This window comes from Anastrepha ludens, chromosome 2, assembly GCF_028408465.1.
Source record: "Anastrepha ludens isolate Willacy chromosome 2, idAnaLude1.1, whole genome shotgun sequence".
In the NCBI taxonomy this organism is placed as follows: domain Eukaryota; kingdom Metazoa; phylum Arthropoda; class Insecta; order Diptera; family Tephritidae; genus Anastrepha; species Anastrepha ludens.
The window spans coordinates 182,506,375-182,533,278 of NC_071498.1; the positions used below are offsets into that span (position 1 = coordinate 182,506,375).

General features: G+C 36.1%; 1 protein-coding gene and 1 long non-coding RNA gene across 3 annotated transcripts in view; one reads left to right on the forward strand and one right to left on the reverse strand.

Moving 5' to 3' along the window:
• Nucleotides 1–2: 2 nt before the first annotated feature.
• On the reverse strand, nt 3–3,341 carry LOC128856022 (uncharacterized). Its single transcript, XR_008453780.1, has 5 exons — nt 3,206–3,341; nt 3,039–3,081; nt 2,209–2,980; nt 190–428; nt 3–118 (listed from the first exon to the last, which is right to left on the reverse strand). It is a non-coding gene; the product is annotated as an uncharacterized LOC128856022 (long non-coding RNA).
• Nucleotides 3,342–5,214: 1,873 nt separating this feature from the next.
• LOC128856023 (acyl-CoA Delta-9 desaturase-like) overlaps nt 5,215–26,904 on the forward strand; it is a 43,653-nt gene continuing 21,963 nt past the window's right edge. For both annotated transcript variants that reach the window (XR_008453781.1, XM_054091362.1), the window contains exon 1: nt 5,215–5,418. The gene's annotated coding sequence lies outside the window, so the exon portion shown is untranslated. The remainder of the gene's footprint in view (nt 5,419–26,904) is intronic.

Consider the following 26,904-nt stretch of genomic DNA (forward strand, 5'->3'; position numbering starts at 1 on the left):
AGACGCTTCCTCTATTTTTTCTTTCATAGTGCTAATAGGTATTCAATCTTTTTGTACTCTTTTCATCCGTATGACTTCGTTGTACGAAGTGTCCGGTGGCAGAATTAGGAATTGAAAGCTAAAATAAAAAATGAACGATATTTTGTTTTAGTGCTGAGTTAGTCGCTGGGTTTGTTTCATAGACTTTACTTTTGAAAAACACCCACAGAAAAACGTCCATAGGGGTAAGATCATACGACCTGTGTGGGGAAACGGCTTATCAGTTTGTTATGGAAGAAATCACGCAGTATCGCCATGGTCACTCCGGTCGTGTGCGGCGTGGCGCAATCTTCCTGAAACCATGTCGCTCAACATACACCAATAAGAGATACTGCCCACAGAGATTGCTTGCTCGACGATTTTCAAAAATGTATGGTATAATTTTTCCACTGCTTATTTTTTTATATGTAAAGAAAGTGAAATGAAAAAATTCGCCAATATAAGAAAAGTTTCATGTTAAAATGAATTTAAACTCGAAGTCATGCCTAAAGAAAGCCGAATTAAAAAAAAAGAAAATGTTTGCCGAAATTAATTAATTTCCAAGCCGAGCTCATACAAGATAAAAATATTCAATAATCAAAAGAAATTTCAATTAATAAATGAAAACGAAATTCACGAAAGAAATGTGAAACCAGCCATTCAACTAATTTTTATAATATAATATAACCCTAAAAATAAAAATAAGGAGCTACCGTAATAACGGTACAGACAAGTGCAGTTCCTTGTCGAGATACACCGTTAAGCTGGTCTATATAAACTCAAATAGTGATCTCACAGACGGTTAACTACCACGGCGTTTTGTAGCTTTTTAACTCGCCATTTAAATAATAGTTAAAAAAAAAACAGAATGCACACCAAACTTTTTGACAGTAAAGTGGCTGCAGATGTTTTAATAGTGAGTAAAAAAAAAAAAAAAAAAAAAAAACATTTTTCTAATAGCGGTCGCCCCTCGGCAGGCAATGGCAAACCTCCGAGTGTATTTCTGCCATGAAAAAGCTCCTCATAAAAAATATCTGCCGTTCGGAGTCGGCTTGAAACTGTAGGTCCCTCCATTTGTGGAACAACATCAAGACGCACACCACAAATAGGAGGAGGAGCTCGGCCAAACACCTAACAGAAGTGTACGCGCCAATTATTTATTTTTTTTTTTTTTAAAGAGTGGTTAAATTTCAAGGGCCGATGTTGAATGTGAACCACACCTAAACGTCAACGACACCGTTGGACTTCTTTCTTTGGGGTTATTTGAAAGAAAAGGTGTACGTCGATAAGCCAGCAACAATTCAAGAGCTAAAGGATGAGATAATTCGGCACAATAACGGCATAGAACCTCAATGTCTCAGCGTCATCGAAAATGTGGGCCATCGGATGGAGGTGCGCCGCCGAGGCCGAGGCGGTCATTGGCCGATATTTTGTTCCATACGTAATTCAGTCATACCAATATTATCATAATAAAGAGAAATGACAATAATTTCTTAAAAAAATTGTATTTTATTCAAAATCAATACCGGCCCTTGAAACTTAACCACCCTATATATAGGGTTATTCAATAGGTGCGCTTCAACTTTTTTCCGATAGGGAGGGCGAACGACGCAATATTTTTTATTTTTCGCTTGTCATTTGTAAACTTCATTAGTATACATTTCATCATGGAACGCTACACACTTGAGCAACGATTGCAAATCGTGCAAATTTTTTATGAAAATAATCGTTCTGTTGCTGCTACTTTAAGAGCATTACGGCCATTTTACGGTCCATTTAACAAGCCGTCCCGTTTTGGGGTTATGTGATGTCATTGGTCTACAGTAACAAGCCGGCGACGATTTGTGAGCTCAGAGCCAATATTGAACGCGAAATTGCTGGAATTTCGGCGATTTATACAAAAGAGTGGTCGAAAATTGGGTTCAACGATTGGACTTCGTAAAACGTACACGCGGTGGTCATGCAAAAGAAATCGAATTTCATACTTCAATGTATATGTTCAAACTCGATAATAAAACCCAAATTAGTTAAAAAAGTCAAACCGTTTGTGTTTTATTCAAAAAAGTTCAAAAGTTGAAGCGCTCTTACTGAAAAACCCTATATAATAGGTAATCAGTAACCGCAATTTTGTTTATTTACACTTCCATTTAATTGAAAATGGGCTTCATCACTCCAAAAGATAGTGTTTACCTGTACGAAATCGCTCCAATATTGCCTCGCAGTCATGACTCCGGTTGCGTCAGCCAATCAGTTGATTACTTGAAAATCGCTGAGAGCCAATTAACGGTCTGGTCTTGGCCACACCTCTGAAAACGTTTTCCCCATGTGAATAACGCGCACGAATAACGAAGCTAGCGCGGTCCCCTTCCAGATCATATTTACTTCAGAACAAATTCTAAAGAAAAAGTATTAAAAATCATAGAAACTAAAATTTTTGCTAAAAAGTTAGAAGGCAGTAAAACTTTGCCCAATCTGCTTTGTTTTGACTTTCGCATCTTTCAATTATGTGAAAATTACGTGCATGTGGAGTTTGTCATCAAATAACTTCATTTACATGTTTTTACTGCTAATCGAGGTATATGTATTAAATTTTATTGCAAGTAAACGCTCTCCAAAAATCGTTCATGGATTAACATAGGTCTTCCGAGAGTGGATATACATATACATATGTTGTCAAAGACATTGTGAAACAATATATTCACTTTCCAACTAATTTAAGTGGTAATACCAGTAATCTTCTTCATAAAAAAAATTATTTCTATTTAAAATAATTTGGGGGTTGATGCTCGGAACTACAACGTTACCAATAAATACAAAAATATTGCATTTTCGATTTTTATCTTGAGCGCTCAAGAGTAAATGTACATACATATGTATATAATTAAATTTCAGTCAGCTAACAACCAGAAATAGGGTTCGATAGAATTTTATATGCTGATTACAACAGTACTTTATGCGAAAACTAAAAATAGAGGAGATATTAAAAAACCGAGTACATCATTGGAAAACAATTAAAATACCTTTCTTTTGATGTAAATACTTCTTAAGCTTTTGTGTAAGTTTCTGAGAAAATAGCATGTTTATGAAAAATACGACAAAAAGTTACATGAAAAGATTTTTTTCCCCCCATTAATTCCCCAATTAATATAATTTAGATGTAATTTCATTAAAAATTATATTGAATTACCTTTCTTTCGAATTAAAACGTATATTGTTCAAAGATATGATTATTTTGTTGTTCAAATCACGAGACTTCTGATAATCATTACAAATCTAGATATTAACAAATTTTGTCCAATTTAATTTACGTTTGTCATGTTAAACTGTTGATTATCATTTGCATTGTTGGGCGCAAACAGTTCGCCTTTTATGTGAAAAAGCACTATATTGCATTCGCTTGAATTTGTGTCACCTTGTGTTTCGTATCAGCTGCTTATTGACACCCTGCATAAGCATTGTTGCCAGACTGTGGTATTACTTGATGGAATTAATTCTAATTCATCCTTGTAATAACGGATGTTTAAACTAAATTTAACAGGCCTATTCTGCACCGATAAAAATATGAAAAAGAATTCTGGATTTTAAAAAGTCGTTACCTGTTTATTACTTGGGCCCTTGAGCCGAAAGTAGCCGAAGTTTATACTTAAAAATGGATGTTTAGAAATAAAAGAATAAGACATGACGAATTCGAACGAGGAGAATTCGGTAAAGCAAGTTGATATTTTTTCTTGCGATTGCCTGGTTGCTATGCCAAATGACCTGCTTCTAGGTTATTGTCATATTTGTTTGTTTATATTCGTTTTGATTACCAACTAAATTGCAAATTGTAAATATTGTTGTTCTTGGGAACTCGCCTTCTACGAATTTGCTTTAAATAAGACGCCTAATTATCTTTATATCAAGAATAACAAAACACCGTGACTTTATATGAATTTCAACGCAATCAGTGTTGCTAAGTTTTTGATTAAAAAAACCCAAAACACGAAAAACGAATAATATACAAAATAAATTTGCGAATTATTTATAATATAAATTGGTGATTTAAAATGCTTGCCAGTATCATAATTCAAATCAGTGAAAACCAGGGAAGTACTTTCATCGGTACCTAAACTGAAAAAAGCTTTCCAACATATGCTATTAAACTTTTAATGAAAGTCAATCCAAAAAAAACCGACTGCTTCTGTTCGTGAGTACCAGCTCCAGTATCCAGAACGTTATTGAGCCAAAATTGCGCGGGTACTTAAGCGGGTACAAGCCATCATATGTGTTTACGGCAGTGAGTGATGTGGTGGTACTCTGCACGCTGCGGAAATCATGCAAATGTGTAGCGGGGCCAGGTGTTTCGTAAAGAACGGAAATAGAAGGATCTCGGGTGACTTCATCATTGGGGAACGGAGGCTTTCGAGCGATAAGACTCCCTTTGGTTAGCGGATTTCCCAGATTGAAGATTTACTGAAGACCCTTCTAAGAGTAAGCAGTAATTTAACAATTAAAGTTACATATGCTATATAAAAATATTAAAAGGCATTCACAACTTAAAGTATTTAGCTTACTAAACTCGACATTAATCAAAATATTGTTAATTTGAATCAGGTTTTGATCTTGTTTTAAAGCGTGAAATAAAAAAAAACACTTATATAGATATATTTTATTCATACTTGTCATTCGTCATCCATATTGCATGGTAATTTTCTGATAATACTTGTTTACAAAAGCAACAAAATATGAATGATCAAGTTCATATTTTGTATGTTGTTGTTGTAAAATAATAAATAGATAGAAACAAATTACAATAGTTAATGCCGGTGGAGGAATTAGTTAATGTCCAGAGAACTCGTATATATCCCTCGTCATACTAAGGGCAAAACTAGGATAAAGAAAGTAACGAAAATTAGTACCCAGCACATACGATAATTTATTACGTTCAATTTCTGAATATTTTCCGTTTCAAACTTTTAAATTAAAACAACAAACATTCTACTAAAAACACGCCTATAATTTCGAAAATTTTCTCCTTGAGGGAGAATAACCAACGGGAATCTATTCTACTGATATCACCTTGTATGGATCCGCTAAGAGAACAACTATCCATATGCAGATATTTAAAACTCACCTGTAAATAATAAATGTTAAGATATATGGCAACGCCTGAGTCCTGTCGGCAAAAAGGTAATTATATAAAATCAGATGTTTATTTGTTTCTTTTGAACGGGAATTGCAGGAAGTTTTGGTTTTGTTCATTTGTAAGCAACGGAGTTATCTTGTTATTTTGGAAGCACAAATTGTAATAATAGTCGAAAACAACAATTTATTACTTACGGGAATCGAGTCCTAAAGACTAGAGGCTGGAGCTTAACAAAACTGAAGGATCAAATCCAAACTTAAATTCTGCGAGTCTGGGTAAGCCAATCGCAAATACAAAAAAAAAAGGGAATTCATTAAAATTCGTAGCAAACAAGAATTTTGAGTTTCAAAAAACTAACTGTTTTTTGGGGCTTACAATAAATAGTGCCGACTATATATTACCATCTTTTCTGAGCCTTATCATGGTTCAATGTATCTGTAATTTTCACGACGCCAACGACAGCTTGCATTCATAAAGGAGATTTTCGGACCGCATAAATAGCGTTATTAAAAAAACATTAGACCAAGTTTAAAATCATGCTTTGTGCAAATAACTGCTTCCCTATTAAAGTACGACTCGTTTCACATTTAATTTATTTTCCTTGTACATATGTACAACGCTTTTTATAAATTTAATTCAAACTTATTCAGACATTTATTAACAGATTACAATACGCAAGAAATTGAATAAAGATCGTGGTAAAGAAAATTAATATTAATCCGCCCCGGGAGGTTATTAGATGCTAATGAGTAGCGGAAAATTTTAAATGGAGAATAATTTGCTTTGACAGCATTAAGATGAAAAGGTGTTTGAAAAACAAACTTCTATGGGAATTGAAACCTATATACTCAAATAGATCAGAGCAATCAATATATGTATATTCACCAATCCAATCAAAAATAAATATAGCTGACTGTGCAATTCTTCTTTGAATTATTTCAAATTTATAATGAGCGTAAAAGCGAAGAAAAATTTAATGTGGTGAAGAACAAAACAGACGAATTTTTTTAAACTCTTACTAGCATGATAACTAAATGAATGAACCACTTAAAAAGGGCTCTTCTAATATTATACATGGACTCATAAAATATTTGGAATTTTATCAAAAAAATTTTAACGAGATTTTTATTTGAAAGTACCTTGCATGTTATTATGTATGAAATATGACATCGTACAAATGTCCGCCGTGGCGTGACATGGTGGCGTGGATTCGAGAAGTTCAGTTTTTATTCCCTGCTGCAAAGATCTAGCAGTTTTCAATTTCTACAAATCAATTTCTATTGCAGAAACAAGATTTTATCCATATTAAAGAAACACTGTAAACCAATGAACTGCAGTTTAAGTGGTAAAATTGAATGGGAAACTTTTGTCAAATGAAATGGTGCTAGATTAGTAAATGGAATGGTAGTGGAATGATCACATATTTAATAATGTTTTCGATATGTAGGTTAAGTTTACCTGAACCAGGATCAAATAGACCTAAGGACCAATAGTTGGTTTTTCGATATGTAATACAACAATAAATATCATTGAACCGGTGCTTGAAATTCGACTATACATCTCTTACTGATAATGGTTTAGCTTTAAAATATAGTTGAGCCGTGTATTTACTTTTTCAACGTTAAATTTCTCGGTGTTACTGGACTGTATTACAAGAACACACTCGAGCTTGACTTGTTTACAGTAGTACAGAAAACAAACTATGTGACATATCATGCTGAAATTTGCCATGTAAGCTTATAACAGTCCTACCAAAAAACAAAAAATTTATTTTTGCCATATGTCATCCGCGGACCGTTTTATTGATAACGTCTCGTTCATATTTGAGCAGAAGGTATTATTAGGTAGATAGAAATTTCATTTGGAATAACGCTAGTTTTATTCGAGATTACATATGTATTTCGAAAGTGTACATATAACTACTTTCACAATAAAATTACAAAAATGAAAATTAAATAATCTTCAAAGTTGTAAAAGTGTAAAAAAGACAAAATTTTAGTGTTTTCTTGATTGCAACCTTCAAAAGCTTACACTTTATAAAAGCGTCTCAAAATTTTAATTGAGCAAAAAAAGCGAAACTATCGGTTTTTTAACGCAGCAAGTACCGAAAAACAGTTTTTTTTAACAACAAATAAAGAATAGGTATAGGAAAATGTGGAACATTGTTTGTGTTATTCTCGACCAGGTCTAAAAGCGTACAAAGTCATCTTAAAGTACAAAATACAGTTAACAGTTCAACGGTGTTTCGTTGCCAAAAGTACCTGTATTAGAACAAAAACAATACTTGCAGCTTAAAATTATTGCGTATTATTTCATCATCTGTATACTTTTTTCAGGTAGTTCTAGAACTTTATTCCCGTAGTCATTAATAATATTTCTCTGAATAAATATTTTTATTTTTATTCTTCGGTTCGTCTTATCTACGAAAGTAAAAAAATCCAAACTGCACACGCGGCGAGCGACTGTCGCGTGCTCTTAAATAATAAGAAAGTGGACTGGTAGTAGTAAAACACAAATCCATGGTGCCAAGCCAAAAGTATCGCCAATTCATTTGATAATGCAATAATTTATATATTTATTTTAAAATTGTTGTGAATACAACGTTGTCAGATTTGGGCCAAGCATACCATTAAGTTTTGGGTGTGTTCTTAAAAATAGATTTTATCTCTCTCGCAATGTCCCGATTTACACGAGGAGACATCTGGAAGGGAGACACTGGAAATTCTCTTTTGATGTTTCATTCGCACACACACGGGCAAAAATGTTTTCGCGACATTTTGACATTTAATACTTTAGCATCGTCTGGTTCGGATGTATTCTAGCACGCGCTTACATGTAAAGCAGAGAGCGTTCGACAACAGTTTCTTAAATATATGAATGAAAAATGCAAACTGGTTAAATAATAAATAATTTGTTGTTTTTTTATTGAAATATATTTATAAATTCTTATACTTGAATAAAAAAAATTAAATTAAAAATACTTCATATGTAAATAATTAACTTAAAATTAACTTGAGTATCTAGAAATGCAGGGAAAAATTAGAAATCAACATAAACATGTCCCATACCTATTTTAAATTATACCTACTTTACTAGCAAAAATAATCGTGCATTTCCCAAGCAGCGTTCGGATGTTTGCCATCCTTATTATCTTCTGTTTGATTGAAAACCAACACATAACTTAGAACTTTCTTCCACAAAAGAAGAAAACGAATGAAGCAACTGTCAAAAATTGCTTTAAGATAAGAAATACGAATAAGAAGAGCAAAGCGTGTCGCCGAGTACGGGAGACAAAATCCCTTCTCTCTTCCCCGACCGTCCTTCGCCCTTGAACAAAATGTTACCCTTCCAGATGTCTCCTCGTGTAAATCGGGTCAATGGCAGGTGGAAATGCGAACTTTTTTCATGCTTGAAAGCATTTGATTTTGCCTTTTTAGGTGTGACCATTACAAAAATATTTTTCTTATTGTAAATTTGTTCAGCTTCTTCCTTTCTAAAGGCTAAATCATCGCACTCTCCTTTAGCATGTTCGTGCCGTTTCGACGAAGAACTTTTTAAAGCGCTTCTCAAACCCCGAGCCCAGAAATTTGAAAATTTCAACAAAAAAAAAAATAAATATTGTACTAAATATTTTCTATGTTTATTGATTACCCTCTAAAGGCTAGTACTAAGTTCACAGCCGTGATATTTCGCCAGCAACATGCATTTTATTTGTTGTGAAATGTTGTTAGGAAAGAAAATTATACAAATGAAAACAAACGAAGTTATGAGTATCGCCCCAGAAGCAATTGGCAAATTTGGGTGAGAAAAGTGAATTAAATATAATAATATAACTAATTGCATGCTTTTTAACAGGTTTTACTACATTTATCAGTATTTTGTTACTTTTGGAGACAGCAAGATGTCAACAACGTTAGATGAAGATGCCCAAATTCACATTTATTTGGTCGTTCTTTAAATTTAAAGCAAAATATAAAATCCCAATCGAAATAAGTTTTAATTCATTAATTTTCTCTTTGATTTCGCTTATGTTTATAAATGGTTTTTCAATTGGTGCGGGTCGATTTTGGCGCCCTGTGGCAGCCATTTTGTTTTGGTGACATCTGTCAAATCTTTTGTTTATTATTCAGTTGTTTATGCCAAATCATCATGGCAAACGTTGCGCGCATTGCGCCCATTTTTCGGTATACGTGGTGGCCCTTCCAATTTCTTATGGCCCATATGGACCTAAACGACATGTGGTTCCAGCAGGACGGCGCTACGTGCCACATAGCAAACGCCATTTTATTCCATTTCAACATCTACCCGCTCTTATTGAAAAACCCAGGCAGAAAATAAATAAAAAATAAATTTAATTTAAATGAAATAAAGTAAATAAATATAAATTAAATTCTGTTACAATCAAATAAATCATAATGAGATAAATTAAAATGAAGTCAAACTAAATAAAAATAAATATAATTAAATTTCATTACTACTACTGCGTGAATTTTACACCCAACATATTTTCTCTGCTTTTCGGCAATTATTCCAGAAGTGCTGCTTAAGCCTCTTGGGCATTTTGGAATTTGGAGCCATCTCGGTTTTTCTTAATTCCAATTCAATGTTCATTTGTTCCACAATTTTCTGCTGCAGATTGCAGAGTGGCATTAGAACTGTTGGAGCGTGTTGCGGATGTACTAGGTATCGACGCCTGAAAATAGAATGGGAAAACCATGCATTAAGTTGTTTATGTTAAAAAATGTCGAAGCTTATATTAAACCCTACATAATTATAGCCGGGTATGAACGATACTGGTGTCTGCTTTTGGACTATCCATGCTTGAAAATGTTCTATATTAATCAGATTAGCATACGTGTATATTGGCACAAACAAAATATAAAGATTTGCTTGCTCTTCGCTGAAAAACGGCATGTTTTCGGAGTATTCGGACTCAGGCACTTCACTCTTGAAGTTGAGATCCTCCGCACGCATTTCCCAATTTGTTTGCTTTGCTAGCAAAGAACCGCTTGCTGTCTCTGATGCTCTTCCACGCTGCTTTGCAAGATTCCTCTGTAATGTTGGCATTGCGTAAACTAAATGCACTATAGACATACAAGTTACAAGGTTTACCGACGATATGGGCGGTTTTGTACAAAGCGCTCGATAGTGCATTTCGGTTGCTGTGATCCTTTCGCTGCTTGTCTCAAATACATGGAAATTGTTTAACCGTAACTAGTCATTTTTCCTCTCTTCATTATTCAATTGTGTTTTCGTCCTTTTTATGGTGGCTGCTGAGTTCTCCGCTATACACAAAATAAAGAAACGGTTGATTTTAAGTTTTGAAAGTAGATATTTTTAATTAAACAACATCAAGCGATTTGTGAAAATCTAGAATTCACGATGGTTTGTCAATTTTAACGAACTGCCAGTTTTCGCTCAACTTTAAATGATATGTGCATTTTAAGTTGGTGTGAAACAATTTTGCTGGCATCATGTTGCGTGGTATGCTTAATAGTAAGTAATAATACTTTTTTCCGAATAAAGTGAACCTGATCATACAAGTTATTTGGGGATGAGCATATGTATATGTATAATGGGGCGTAGCATTCATATGTGGAAAATATAACTATCGAGCCATTATTTAGTCACATTATTTTTAAATTCAATTGGAATTAATCCCACCTCATGTGTTCATGGTAAAGCATACATATGTATTAGGATGAGTTTATAGTTGTGTGAGTTTATGTGTTATGGAGAGTTAACCCATAAAAATACTTCCCTATAAAAAAAGTCAAGCCCGGAGTGCTTCAGAATTCTAACCAAATCGTCCGTGAGTCAACGGAAACGTTGAATTGGTTGTGCCGTGCGTATGATATTATTGGCCGGGAATCATCTATTAGGAGATTCTCTTCTGCGGTCACATTCTTAATTGAGGCCTGTATCGCAACAATCAGGCTGTCTGGAGGAAGAAATTTACCAGAAGCGGCCAGTTTTGGCCAATGAGAGAAGAACCGTGTTTAAAATGTACAACGTCAGGTCGCACACATCGATAGTGACGAGCCAGAAGCTCCGAGAGCTTGGCTTAGGGGTTCTTATGCATTCTTTTTATACTCTGGGCCTCGCATTGAGTGATTACAACCTGTTCATGTCTGTGGTGTATGATTTTATTGGTGAAAAATTCACCTTTCCAATAGAGGCAAGGGTCTCTAAGTTGGATCATTCTAAGGAGGCTAAAAAGTGTCTTCAATGTCATGCAAAAAGAACTGATTTCGATCCTACGCGAATAAATGTTTCACCGCCAATATCTGTATGTATGTTTGTATGTATGTAGTTTTTCTAGACACATATTTGTATTTTAAACTGCACTTAATGCGATTTGCAAAATCAAATATTTGTTATTAATTTACAAGTGCCTATTATACTATTCAACAACAAAATTGAACGTAAAAACGTAAAAGAAAATGAGAAAATACAAAGCAATGTAACGGTAAAATTTACATACTTTGTTCAGCTTGTCCATACGAGTATACAATAATAAAAATAAAAAACTATTATATAATGCGAACATTAAAAGTTTGAGAAATCTTCAGATAAATAAATAAAAATTAAAAGTGAAGTGACTAAGAATAATTTAGCTGGAATAAAATTGCTGAGCTCGAAAACCATTGCATACTCGCACACCTTGCAAGTTCGACAAACTAACAACTGTATATGTATACGAGTTTACGTGTTTTTAGCTGCAGTTCTCATGCATATCGGTAACCATGGTTTGGCAGCCGAGAATGGCAAATTGTGTTGACATTTCTGTTCAGTAAGGTTTGACAAGTCATCATGAATCGTTTAACACCAAACAACGCTTCCAAATTGTGGAAATTTGCTTTGAAACTTGAAACTCTTTCGCGAAGTTAGTCCAATGAAGAACTAGCTGCCGTTATGGTGAATAGCGACTGCTATCGAGCTATACCAACTGAATTTTTGTTTCAAAAAATTAATCAGCTAAGCATCGACGACATTCGGTTCCAACAAGACGATGAATCTTCCCATATAGCGCGCTTAATAATCGATTTATAGGACTGATCGAATGGTCCATGTAACTCGTAGTCGCGGCGGACATACAAATGTATGTATGTATGTTGGATGTCATATTCAAAAAATTATATCCATGAATTTTTTCTACCAGATTATAATAAAAAGAAATCACTCCAACAATATTTCTGTTTAGTATTATCATTTTACAATAAGTTCTCAAGCTCTTAAAAAACACCTGATGTATCATATATAAGAGGCGCGTTCATTAGGTATTTGACCGAGCTTCTTCTTCGGTTGGCGGTATGCGGCCACAGTTGGTGATATGCGTAAGAGACGTTTGCCTACAAATGAAGGGGCCTACAGTTTTTTGCCGACTTATGTTTGGACAGTCGACAGGTGGTTTTTAAGAAAAACTTTTTCATACCCACAATATGCTTCGAACCCAGATTCATCAATATTTTGTTTTTTTCCTGTTTTGTTTGCTTTTTTGTTGTTTGTTTGTTTTTGCTTGTAGAGGTGGCACAAAGCATTGAAACCCAAAATGTGGGACTTGCCTTCCAGCTCACCGCACTAAAAACTTATCCCGCTTGCCATCTTTTTTCTGTGTGTGCAGAGAGGGACCGGCTTATTGCCTTTCAACAAAGATTTGCGGAGTAGCTCCGCATGACGTAATTATGACTATCATGTGATTGTTTTCTTTTCCATATTGCAAACAACAGATCGGTTTTACTTTGACTAAAGCACAATATCCAGCAGGCTGTTAACCTTAAGTGGCTTCCCCACCTTATTGCTCAGTTCATCCCTTTAAGCGAAAAGCCTAATGTCCGTTCGGTGAATTACTCATAGACAAATTCCTCACCTTATTTTTTGAGGATTCAGCCATCTCTCTTGCATTAATGTCGTCTGGGCAAAGCCAGGATAGTATTATAAGCGCTGATTCCTCAGATGTAGTTCAGAACGAGCTACACACTCTTATACCGCAGAGCCGGTACAATCATCTCATTTCGAGTGCACATGAGGTTTTATCCGCACCAGATGGGTGTACCGTACAAAAGCATGATAGCTTCCGTACAACAGCCTACGCTGTTCACCATACGCCAAGGTTACGGCGCTGCTACTTTTTCAGCTTTCTCTACTGCATATCCAATATGTGTCTTGAAAGTTAGTCTAGAGGGGATTTTGTGTCCCTCGACTTACGATCTCGCCCAATTTTTTGCTGCTTATTAACGCTGGCTCCGATTTTTGCTGCGCTAACTCAAAGCCCAGAGTAGCGGACCTACAGCAGATCAGATGTGGCACCTCGCCAGAAACTTTACATTCTTTACACTTTATTATTGAATATAGTCTCCCTGAACAACAATACACTTGTTCCAAGGATATTCCAATTTATGAATTCCATCCCTGAACTGAGAATCTGAAAGGGCTGTAAAATACGCTCACCATTTGAAGAAAAACTCTTTCCACGCATGAATTTTTTAAGGTCTGGAAACAGATGGAAGTGACTAAGGGTTAAATCTGGTGAATACAGCGGATGTCCCAACAATTCGAACTTCAATTGTGAGAAAGTCGCATTCGAATGCGTTTTTGTTCCATTGCTAGCAAATACGGCGCACAGCTTTTTGAAACCCAATACTTCAGTCAAAATATTGCTTACCCTACCGAATGAGATCCTTAGGGCTTCTACCAAATCATTTTCAGTCAATCGACGATTTTCCAATACGAAACCCAGTATTTTTTTTTTAGGATTTCTGGAGTTGTTGTTGGTTTTGGCCATCCTTGACGTGGATCATCTTCAAGGCTTCTACTTCTTCTTCTTTATTTGCCAATTCGATTCCGAGTATAGGCGATCATACAATTTATACAATATATATTACAATTAAATATCGAATTACAAAAATATTTTACGTTTAATATAAATTTTTTATAATTTCATGGTAAAGGTCTCGATTTCTCGCTGTCTCCAATAAAGTTCCTACATTGCCGATTCCAGTCCAATGTCTTATATTTCTCAGCCAGGATAGTTGTTTTCTGTCTATGCCTCGTTTGCCTTCTATTTTTCCTTGCAGGATTAGTTCAAGTACATGATATTTGTCGTTTCTCATAATATGACCCAAATACGCAGCTTTTCTTTTTTTTATGGTGGTTAGTAATTGTCGATCATGCTGAATTCTACGCAATACTTCAGCATTTATTACTCTATCTGTCCAGGGTATTCTTAGAATTCTTCTGTATATCCACAAGGCTTGTACGACCACGTTTAAATTCAGCAACCCATTTTCCTACTATAATAATTGATGGCGAAGAGTCCTTATGCACTTACAACATTCGTTCATAAATTTCCTTTGCTTTTAAACCTTCTAAAAAAAATTCAATCACTGCACGATACTTGATTTCTTCCATTGTAGAAAATACTCTGGTACGTCGATACTAAATGACTTGTAAACAAACACGGAATTGACAGATTGAAATGAAACTTCTCATATGTACGTTGACATGAAGAGGGTACCAATGAAAAAAAATAAAAATTGGGCTAGTAGCAAGGACTTCTCCTATCCAACCGTACAATTTATTGAACAACCTAGTACAATAAAATAAATTTAAATTTTGTTGCTTATATTAATTAAAAGCTTACCAATTTCGTATAAATTAATGACTTAGTTTAGTTAAAATAAAACACTTTAAAAGTAAAAATGTGGAGAAATTTCATAAGTTTGTGTACTTTTGAAAGAAACTATAGTTTATATAGAGACTCAGTGTTTTTTCCGTGCCTATACCTATTCAATATGTAACATATATGTGTGTGGGTAAGAGTATATTAAAACGTTCAAGTCATGGCGTGATTTCATGCGAAATATGAATGTATCAGCAAAGTAAAAGAAAAACGTGGAGAAGTACATATGTACGTGTGTGCACCAACAGTCCGTCACAAAATAATAGAAGTGGCGGCAAGAAAATGTACACGAAAGCCTAGCTTTTTTGGAATACATGTAAGTGACGCTGCACCATAGCAGTGCTTCTAACGAGACGACTGAAGCAAAATTTTATTGCTGCGGTACCTGGTGAAAATATTTCTAGAGTGCTCTTAGCAGACCGTTTTTCGGCTCTGAGCGAATTCGACAGAATCAGCTGATGGGCTGACGTCACTTGGGATGTGTTTACAAAAAAAACTGAGATTGTGTTGGTGATATACGAAAAAAAAAATCAACCTATGACACTTCGTTGCCGTCTGAACAACAACTGATTGGACGATGTGTGAATATGTGTGAATTGATTGTGCATATTTCGGCTGGTGATAAGATTGTGTTAGTGGTATACGAAAAAAAAATCAACACAGTCTTCGCTCATATTGCTTCGTTACTATCTGAACAAGTGGGCGAGTGTGTGAATACATGTGAAGCGATCGTGCAGAATTCGACTGAGTCTCCCAAATAACGTGTCAGCCGAAGTTCCCCTCACAATTTTGTTTTTCACCATAGTTAAAGAGCAAACCTGGTAAATCTATGATTCTTGGCTGCGGTAGTTATCTTAGAGCAGAAGTACTTGTTTTCTGAGACAAAATAGTAGTGGTGCTAACGTTTTTGATCCTAGTGGTTAGAGGAAAGCACTGTAAAGAGGAAAAGCAAGCAATGATCAAAAGCTAAAAAAACACATGGAAATATACCAGAAAAATTCAAGATTTAATGTTATGCTCAAATGGTAGCAAGTGCCCTAAATTATAAAAATAAGCATGAAACTCGCGAACGAAAGCACAAAAAATATCCGCTAAAGACGATTGTAATATAATACGTTTCTGCAAAAGTAATCCACTTGCATCAGCTAGGATCATCAACAACGAACTTAGTGTGCTAGTTAGTGCGGAAACTGCGCGTAGACGTTTAGCGCCACAAAAATTACTCCCAAGAAGTCCACGAAAATTGCCGCTATATCAGCAGGATAATAATCCCAAACATACAAATCGGCAAGGCCGCAAAATAATGGTTTAGCGTCAACGAAATTGATGTTATGCGTTCGCTTGCTCAATGTCCCGCGCAACCGCATAGAAAACTTGTGCACCGACATTAAAAAAACTGTTGCTCATCAAAACTTTGTCAGGATCTCATAGACTCTATGCCACAAAAATGTGATGCAGCTAAAAGGTAGAGGCTCTTCAACGAAGTATTGCTCTTTTTTTGTGTTGTTTGGTAAAGCCTTGATGCTAACAGTTTACAGTGAGCTTTTATTATATAAATTATTCTTCTTGATTGGCGCGACAGTTGTTTATTTCTCGTGCTAATCGCCGCCAGTTGGGCACACCAAGTGATCTTTCCTCTGCCACCACCAGGTGGTAGGTAAGATGGTAAGAGTACCCCAGGTACGCTACAAGTAGCACTTACGTGCCGTTTTGATACCATAAAGTGGACCACTACCTGTGAAAGGATTAAGGGAGGAGATAAAACCGTCTACAGCCATCCAGTGCTGTTGATGTAGCGGAGGAGAGAAAAGGGAGCTAGGCTGGAGAATTTCATCAAGTCACCCCCAAAGGGGACGCTGAGGAATCTCAAGCACTCAGCCGCCAAAGCCGTACATCTGCAGAGAAAGTGTTCCACAGTCTCTTTCTCTGCAGGATCCCCACAGCTTCTGCAATGGGGGTTGTACGGAATTCCAAGCTTCTCCGCTTGAGTGCCGATCACCCAGTGGTCAGTGATCACCGCAATGAGTTTGGAAATTGAATGGCGGGGGGTTCCCATCACCTTAAGCGTTCTGTTTATATCGTATTGAGGTCATAGTGCTTTTGAAATGGCACACGATGAGACAGACCTCCATCTGTCTTGCGGTACTGTATCGAATTCTTTCAAAGCCGGAGCGTTGTTTTTTAATTCGTTTTGCTTAAATTGAAATTTGAATTTTTGTTTACTTTTGATTGAAATATGTGAACTGCGGAACGAGAAATACAACTTATGTTATTTATTACATGAAAAAAAAAAAATTGGGAATAAAACCGTTCTTTTATTGAAAATTTAGCCTGGAATATTTTCCATGCTGGCACTCCTATTATTATGTGGACAACTGTACATATACCTACATCATATTTAAGAAACAAGAAAATCTAATGAAATGACAATAGAAATCACTTCCAAAAAAAATACCCTGTTTAAATCTTAAATTAGGACGGCGTAGGACTTGTGTTATCTACAGTAGTTCAACCTCTTACTCTCATGGAAATATTTATAATTATGTACATATGTGCATGTACTTGTAGATATGTACATACATACATACATATGTACATATGTACATTATTGCCAACGTGGATCATAGAAATATGAGTTGATTGAAACCCGCGTGTATTTGTATATTAAATTCTTAACCAACGATATGATTTTTTATTAGAAATGTTTAATAATACTCTAAACATTACTTAAAAGTTTTCTTAGTATTTATTATTATTTATAGGCGTTGTTTCTTTGTTATTCGGTTGTTTGAAAAAAAGAGGAACTGTGCACTGTCCGCCAGCGTACAAATAAATAAATAAAACTATCTGCCAGATAAAGGTGGCTTCAGAAAGTTGCAGGACAAAGTCAAATTGGAAACTTGGCCAAAATACTTACTAAGTGCGTCCACACTGTATTCACCGGTCTTAATCCCCTGCGATTTTCAGGATTCAAAAGATAAAGATCGCATTGGAGGAAGAGCTTGAAAAAGGACAAATGTAATTTTAAAGGAATATATACATATATTGGAGACTAATAATATTATAGGCACGATGAAATTTAGTTAGATTTAGATCAAATAACTTTTGTTCATTTTGAAGATAATTGCATAATTCCGCAATTGAAGAAGTCCACGTCCCTATTAGTAAAAAAAACTTGACTAGCCTGTTTAAGGCTATTCCGCACTTCCTGGCCGCCTGTAACTATGAATAATTTCATTTGCCGAGCAGATCTCTGCATCTCACAAAGGGCACTCCGTGACATGGTAAAACGATTTTTAGAGGTTCGCTAAAGGGTTTTCCAATAACATGTATTTTTTATGGCCGGAATTAGATGGTATTGATCTGGACAACGTTTATATTCAACAAGACGGCGCTACGTGCCACACAAGCAACGATCTTTACGGGAAAAGTTTCCGGACCGTGTTATCTCTCGAAGAGGTGATCACAATTGGCCGCCGAGATCTTGTAATTTGACACCCTGTGACTTTTTTCTTTGGAGCCACGTTAAAGAGAAGGTCTACGCCAACAGCCCAGGGTCGATTCAAAGCCTTAAAGATGAAATTCGTGAGGCTATCGAGGACATAGGGCAGCCACTTTGCAATTCGGTTATGAAAAATTTCATGAAAAGGACATTGTCCTGCAAGCGTGGTCGTGGTGGTCATTTGCCTGATGTTGTTTTCCACTATTAGCGGCATACATTCCTCTTTATAATGAAATAAACATCCGATCACTTATATATTAAAAAATAGCAGTTTTCTTTGAATATCAAAATAGCACCTCTTATTTGAAAACCCTTTATTTAGCAGACCGTTATTCGGCAAATTTGACGGAATCAGCTGATGGGCTCACGTCACTTCGAATGTGTTTACAAAAAAACTGAGATTGTGTTGGTGATATGCGAAGACATCAACTAACGATATTTGGGTGCTATCTGAATAACGACTGATTGGACGAATGTGTGAATGCATGTGAGATGATCGTCCCAAACCCCCAAGGGACGTGGCAGCCAAAGTTCCTCTCACAATTTTCTGTTACGTGGCCCCTTTTTCATTGCCAGTCACCATCTGCTGCAAAAATTACTCGATTTCGTGATGTTTAGCAAATAATCGCAGTCGTCAATTCGGCCCAAAAGGTTATTTTGCGTCAAGACACGCATACATCAAACATCTGTGTGAGGACAGCCTTATGCAAATGAGGCAGTTCCTTGGCATTGGAACGATTTTCACATTTCGTCGGTATTGTGGATAGTTGGTCTACCAGAGTGTGCCTTAATAAACCGAACATATTTTTTTAGTCGCTCGCAGTGGTACTGAAGAATGTATCGCTTTCTCCACTATACCTCCACTACGGAACGTTATAACACTCAACAGGCTGCACCAACACACGGCTGTCAATGAGTTTTTGTGAAATTCAATGTGACTTTTAAATATCGGTAAAGTATAAACCGATGGATGGAATGCATAAGCCGTTAGATATGGGTTAATAATGGATTATATATATATAATATATATATATATATTGTATATAAATTGGCGCGTACACCCTTTTTGGGTGTTTGGCCGAGCTCCTCCTTCTATTTGGGTGCGTCTTGATGTTGTTCCACAAATCCAGGGACCTACAGTTTCAAGCCGACTCCGAACGGCAGATATTTTTTATTAGGAGCTTTTTCATGGCAGAAATACACTCGGAAGTTTGCCATTGCCTGCCGAGGGGCGACCGCTATTAGAAAAATATTTTTCTTAATTTTGGTGTTTCACCGAGATTCGAACCGACGTTCTCTCTGTGAATTCCGAATGGTAATCACGCACCAACCCATTCGGCTACGGCGGCCGCCCGTGGATTAATAAGAAAAAATAAATATATGTATATTCGCGATAATCATTGCTGGCCTTGCTGTCGCGCAACGTATAAACCTATGGAATCGAACCAAGTGCATGCAAAGATGTAAAGTCTGCTAAGGCAATGTTCCGCGATTCACTTTTCACATCTGTTTGTATAGTTAACATATTTATTTACTTATTCGTGCACGCGACTGCTCCGAATGAATAATTAGGTGCACCGTTTTGCATAAAAATGTCTGGTGAATAATAATGATGGATGTTCTTTAAACTCTAGAGGTGCCACCAAAACATTGTTCTGGTTCTTCACCCCAAGGCACTAGTCGGATTGTATTGTTTACCGTAAATATAGCTCAAAATCATCACTGAAGGTGAATTTTTGAGTATCAAAAGAAGACAGTCAGTATTAAAACATTTCCCCTTTCTTCTCCGTATGTACGTTACCTCCTTTACGTCTTCAAGATGGAATTCTTCAGTAAAGATATCATTTAAAAATTTAAAAATAAGAAGGAATTCATTGTTTTGATACAAGGCCACATACAAAAATCTTTCGACAATCTTACATTCCTCCAAAATGGAAAAGGTGTGCAGATGAGTCCACTAAGAGCATCTTCGTCGCAGCCAATGTACAGGGTGGCTGATGAATTTTGCTACATTAAGAAACTCAAATAACTTTTTTTAGTGTATGGAATTCATTTATTTTTTTTTTCAAGTTGAAGGTCATTAAATTTTATTAAATGTAGCTTAACTAGTTTTAAAAATAATTGAATTTAAATGCCCCCCATGCTCGTTGACACAAGTACGGCATCTTAGTAAAAAGTTGTTCATTGCTGCTTTGAGAGTTGCGACAGGAATAGCCGCAATTGTTGCCCGAATGGATTGTTTTAGTTCATCCAAATTTGTTGGCTTTGTTTTATAAACTTCTTGTTTACATAAACCCCACAAGAAAAAGTCAGGTGCAGTAAGGTCAGGCGACCTGGGGGGGCCAACGAAATTCGGAGTTTCTTGAAATCAGTTTATTGGGAAATTTTCGTCGCAACTCTGTCATAACAGTCTGGGCTATGTGAGACGTTGCCCCATCTTGTTGAAACCACACAGAGTTGAAAGGAATTCTCTTTCGGCGTAGTTCTGGATAGAAAAATTCTTTCAGCATTTTCAAATAACGGTCTCCAGTAACCGTAACGGTGTGACCATTTTCTTCAAAAAAATAAGGCCCGACAATACAGCGTGAAGAAGCCGCACACCACACTGTCACGCGAAGAGGATGCAATTCCGTCTCGTGGAGTATCTGTGGGTTAGAAGTACTCCATATTCGACAATTTTGTTTGTTCACATTGCCGTTTAAATCGAAATGGGCCTCATCAGACATGAAAAGGCAGTTTAACATGTTTTGGTCTTCTTCCACCATTTGCAGGATCTTCTGGCAAAATTCCAAGCGAATCGGCAAGTCTGCTGCATTCAGTTTGTTAACCATTTGAATTTTGTAGGGAAATAAGTCTAAATCTTTGTGCATTATTGTTTGCAAAGACTGTCGGCTGACACCAAGTTGAGCAGATAAGCTTCTTGTTGAAACCCTTGGATTGCTTTGTATAGCTGCAGCTACAGCAGCGATCGTTCCCTCCGTCCGAACTGGTGGGTTTCGATGATAAGGCCTTCTTGCGACTGTTCCTTGCTCAGCAAAATTATTCACCAGTCTCATTATGGTCCATCTTGTCGGGGGATCGCCGTCAAACATCCGCCTGTACTCTCTCTGTACCAAAACTACGGACTCTAGTGCGTGATAGCGGCGGACTATCCAAATTCTTGTTTGCGTGTCCCAGTTATCCATTTTAATACAATAAATTTTAAAGATCAATCTGCAAATTAAAACAGAAATGGAACAGATAACTTAAAAAGAAAAAAAGTTATTCAATTTTTTTTTGGTAGGGGCTTTCATCAGCCACCCTGTATTTGTTTTGTCATCCTTTCGAGTTGGCCTCCGAAAGTTTACTCTTGTAAATAATGTTACATTTTATAGTAGATTCGTATCGTATTTTATTGAATAGATACTGCATATTTACCATAAAATTACTGCGGATGTATTAAATTACGTTCGAGTAACTTCTTTATTCTGATGTTAGGTGTTAAAAGTGAGCTTTGTTCGCCTAGAGAAACTTCACTGCTTTGCTTGTTGATAAAAATGTTTATTCATTAAGCTGCGACACTAATACTGTTTTGGTCTTAATATTAGTACCGTTCGTGTCTGCTCTTCGGTAGAGCCCGGGCTCGAAACCCACAGTGGACATTTAACATCAAATGATAGAAAAGGGTTTCTTTAGTTGCGGTAGGCAACGGCATACCTCCGAGTATATTTCTGCCACGAAAAAGCTCTTCATAAAAAACCATCTGTCTTTCGGAAGCGTCCAACCGAGGGAGTTGAGCTCTGCGTATTTCTGCAATAGTATTTTCTCCTAGAGAATAAGAGCCGCAATACATGGTCACTATATTTTTGTAGCCGTGCATCAGTTCATACAGAGTATCTAAAAACTTCCCTCAAACAATAAGTGTCACGTCATCCGCGTAGGCAACCGTTCTGCAGCCTCTCGTCTCCTGCTCCTCCCACAAGCCTGAGTCATGGTAAGAGAACACCGCCTTGCAGTAGTGCGCCTACTCATCTGCTGAAGGAAAGCGCGCCGCCCCACGACCGCTCTACCGCTAAGCATTCTATAGGAAACCCTAATAATGTCGGTTGCGATCCCCAGTTTATCCAAAGACCTAGTGATTGCCTTCAAGAGGGCATTGTTGAAACCCCTCTCAATGTCGAGTATGTCGCCCCCTGTAAACTATTTCTGAGAAAATGACACAATATACAGTATGCTTCAGTTTTCACTGATCTGCCTTTACAGGAAATATGTTTGGCGTTCGACAAACGCCAAAAGGATGTTCTTTAAACTCCAGAGTTTTTCAAAAGTTCACATTGGCATTAGGGAGATCAGGACAAGTACCCCATACGGCATCACAATGGGCTATGAGCCCGCGTGTCCCGTAGTGGATAACAGCTACAACCTAACCTAATCCAATCACTAACCAAGCAAACTTGTGTCTAACAGTAAAATTTTCATTTCGCTTCGTTAAAACTGATTATGAGAGAAACTGATTTAAAAAACTCATTTGTGGCAATATTAAGCTAAAATATAAAGTAAAAACATATCAAAGCATGCACGTAAAATATTTATATACTCACATATAACTTACAGTTCGATGGCAGAATTACGAATTCAAAGCTAAATTAAAAAATAATTACTAATGACCAAAGTTCATTTCAATAACTATTACAAAGGCGACAAGTGCGAATTTTTTTTTTTAATTACTTCCTCTAAATGTTGACCGTGGCGTTTTGGATAAGCAAAACGACAACATCTATACTCAAACTTCTAAAGACGCAAAAAATGTTGTTCCAAGGGTTCAGTATGGCCACTGTCTAACCTCCGTAATGTTTTGGTGGGGAGTGTCATGTAAATGCGTTATATCTTCCAGAAAAATTCCGCTCCAGTCCAAGAGGGTTCATAGCCGCAGAAGATTGGCCGTCTGGAAGTACAGATGTGAATCAATTGAACTACAGTTTGTGGTCAAAATTGGATAACATGGCCTGTCGAAGACCCTACAGGAATTTGGAGAGTCTCAAACAATCCTTGGTTCGAACAGCGACGTCAACATCCATGGAAACCATGCGTGCTGCAATAGCTGGATGGTCTAATCGTTTGAAGGCTTTGGTAAAAGCAAATTGTGACCATTTCGAATGAAAATGTAAACTTTTTTTTAATATTAACATGATTAAATAAAACTAATTCCAGTAAAAAAAAGGGTTATAATTTCATATCTATAACAGACATAACTTGTAACAGAACCTATGGCAGGATCAAGTATATAGTGGAGCGAACAAAGATCCAGCTGCTACATCAGCTGGGTCACATCGTCCGAATGGATGGAAGTATTCGATGCGGCGCTGGTGGTAGCAGAGGAAGAGAAAGGCCTACTCTACGTTGGAAATATCAGGTGGAGAAGGGCTTGGCTTTATTTGGTGTTGTCACCTGGAGCCGGTTACCACGAGAAAGAAACGACTGGCGCTCTTTGTTGAACTCGGCCAAAATCGCGTAAGTGTTTATCGCGCCAATCAAGAAGAATATGGATAGGCAAATGTATTTAGTTATTTTGGATCATTTGAAATCGCCCGCCTATCATTCAAACGCCAGCGCAATCGCACAATGTGTATTGTTTTAAGAACCTGCGGTCGGTTCTATTTAAAGAGAGTCGAACAAAAAAATCAATCCGTCCTCAAAAAGACTTTAAAAAAGGAATTGCTGTTATTGTCAAAAAGGAATACAATACAACATATTAATTTAATACTACCCTAATGGGTTGGTGCGTGACTATTATTCAAAACACCAATTGTCCTTTGAGTTTGTGTTACAATATGCGTTTTCCAAAACGCCTGTTGCTTTGATTAAGTACATCAAAAGGGGAATATACCTAATTATCTTTTTACAAGATAGACGCTTTCCCAAAAAATTCGTGTAAAAAGAGAATTAGATGAAAACAACATTAAAAAATTCTTTTAGGGTTCACTTAAGAATTAATTTCGTGCTGATACATTTCAATTCATTAAATATGTTATAAGTAATAAATTAATAAACGGTGAGTGCAAAATCAAAATCAATCAAAGTCTCAGAGACTTTTCCTGGAACTAATTTAAACGCTTCCTACAGGTGTCGAAAAATCTCACTCTATTTGCTCTATGAGAGTCAAGAATAATTCATAAAATATTGAAAATCGTGTTGAAACAAAATAATTCGTGTGTTTCATCAAATTCGCTATCAAATAATTGGTGACGCCTAAAATTATAGCAAGCATTATCGTTAAACCTTATGGGGTTTCAGTATTAGAAAACTATGATGTAATTTCCGATGTCTGGAAAAATCTGAAGAATTGAACGAAAAAGCAAAGCCTTATTGCGCTTTTATGGATCGAATCCTTTAATTTGATGAGCATAACAAAATATGCCTTTTCGTATTATGTACATGTGTAAGTATGTATGTTTATGGCTATACCATAGCACCAACAGACGAAATGAACGTTCGCAACAAAGCTGAGTCGGAAAGTAGTTATTTTATATAAAATTAATTAGTTTTGACAAAAAACCTTTCCTTGCTCTTATAGTTTGTTGGTAAATTTAAGTTCTAATAAAATTTAACGCTATTTTAAACGGCAAATATTAAAAAAAAATGAGTAAAAACAGAGTAAAACGGCGTAAACAGAGTATAACTGCGCAAATTTATTGTGAAGTTTAAGGCATTTTTCGTTTCTTTGATTTTATATGGATTTTGCCAGATTATTTCACATGAAATGGAACACAGTTTTTGTTTATGGAAAAGTTGTGATGAGAAATAATAGTTTTGTTGTTATAATCTAAAGCAGCCAGAAGATAGAGAATAGTGCAATTTTTGAAAAACTTCCCTCTAATTAATTTCGTCAATCTATCAATGTTGATTACCAAATACATATGTACATATATTATGAGAGCTTATAAATTGGTCGTATCTTATTGCATTGTTAAAATACCAAAAATACAATAAAATTCAAGTGGTTGGCAGATAATCGGTCAAAATCACCTAGGCGCTTAAGCTTATCACTAATCAAGAGGAAGAAACCAGTTGTTTATGCATCTAAATTACGTATGTACACGCTGTATGTATGTATATATGCATATATTGAGCTGAGGAAATTTTTGTATAGTGGCTTGTAGTAAATTATTGTTTTTTATTATTATATTATTATGCACTTAATATTCAGTATTTCTCAAATGTCAAACGTTAAAAAAATTAGGAGTCAGCATTAACAGATAACAACACTAAGATCATATTTTCTATATTATAATTTTTATTGAACTTGGAAGAAAAGCAAATGACGCTTGAAATGTATGAGTAGGTACTAATATCATTTGAAAGTCAAAGCATTTAATTCCCAACATAACACAAATAATATAAAAAAGAGGAAGTTGTTTATAACTACTTCCAGTGCCTTTTGAGCTCAGTCTCACATTGCGAGAATATATGCGTTCTTATAATACAATATTATCATAAATTGAATTCTAATATGTAAATCTATAAATTTGCCTTTTAGCCCACTGGAAAAAATTCATGGTAGTGTTTCTAAGTAAGAAAGTGTTTCTAGACTATTAGAAATCATTCCAACCCAATCAAGTCCAATTTACCAACTCAAACTAAAATAAAAAATACATTTAAAAATCAAAAAACAGAGTCTGTTGCAAAACTTTCCGGACTGTCTTCTTACATATCTCTGTAATAAAATTTCATAACATTTGTACTTTTAAGCCATCGGTCAAACATGAGTTTTGAACAAAGAACCAATATTACGTGCATATATTTTATTTCGGAAAGGATATAAAAAATAATTGGCGCGTACACTTCTTTTGGCCGAGCTCCTCTCCTGTTTGTGGTTTGTGTCTTGATGTTGTTCCACAAATGGGTCCCCTCTGTTTTTATGAGGAGCTTTTTCATGGCAGAAATACATTCGGAGGTTTGTCATTGCCTGCCGTGGGATGACCGCTATTAGAAACATCTTTTTCTATTATTACGCACTCACAATTCATTCGGCTACGGCGGCCGCCATATATTTTATTTTAACTCAGTAAAAGAGCGTCCGAGAACAACAAAAATGCGAGTGAATATAGTACCTCTACTTGTGGGCGCAATCGTTTTTTATCCGGACACATTTACATACATAAGTTAGTGCGTGGCTACCAGGCTCGAAACCTGGACGACGAAACACCAAGTAATAGAAAAATAATAATAGTGGCTTGAAAAAGTTCCGAATGTATTTTCTAATGTTGGCTTCCAATACCTCAATCTAAGCTGGTTTATCCACAAAAATCCATGAATAAAAGGCCAAAGGTGTGATATCACACGATCTTGGTGGATAACCCACTGGACCGAGTCGAGAGATAAATTGCTCACCGAAAAGACGAGGCAGTAAATCCCTTGTTTCACGGGCTGTATGGCACGTAGCGCCGTCTTGTTGCAACCAAATGTTGTGGAGATCACGGGCTTCAATTTCCGGCATCAAAAAGTCGTTTATCATGGCGCGATAGCGTTCGCCATTAACTGTTGAATTGCCGCCAGCCTCGTCTTTGAAGAAGTAGGAGGCCGATGATTCCTCCAGCC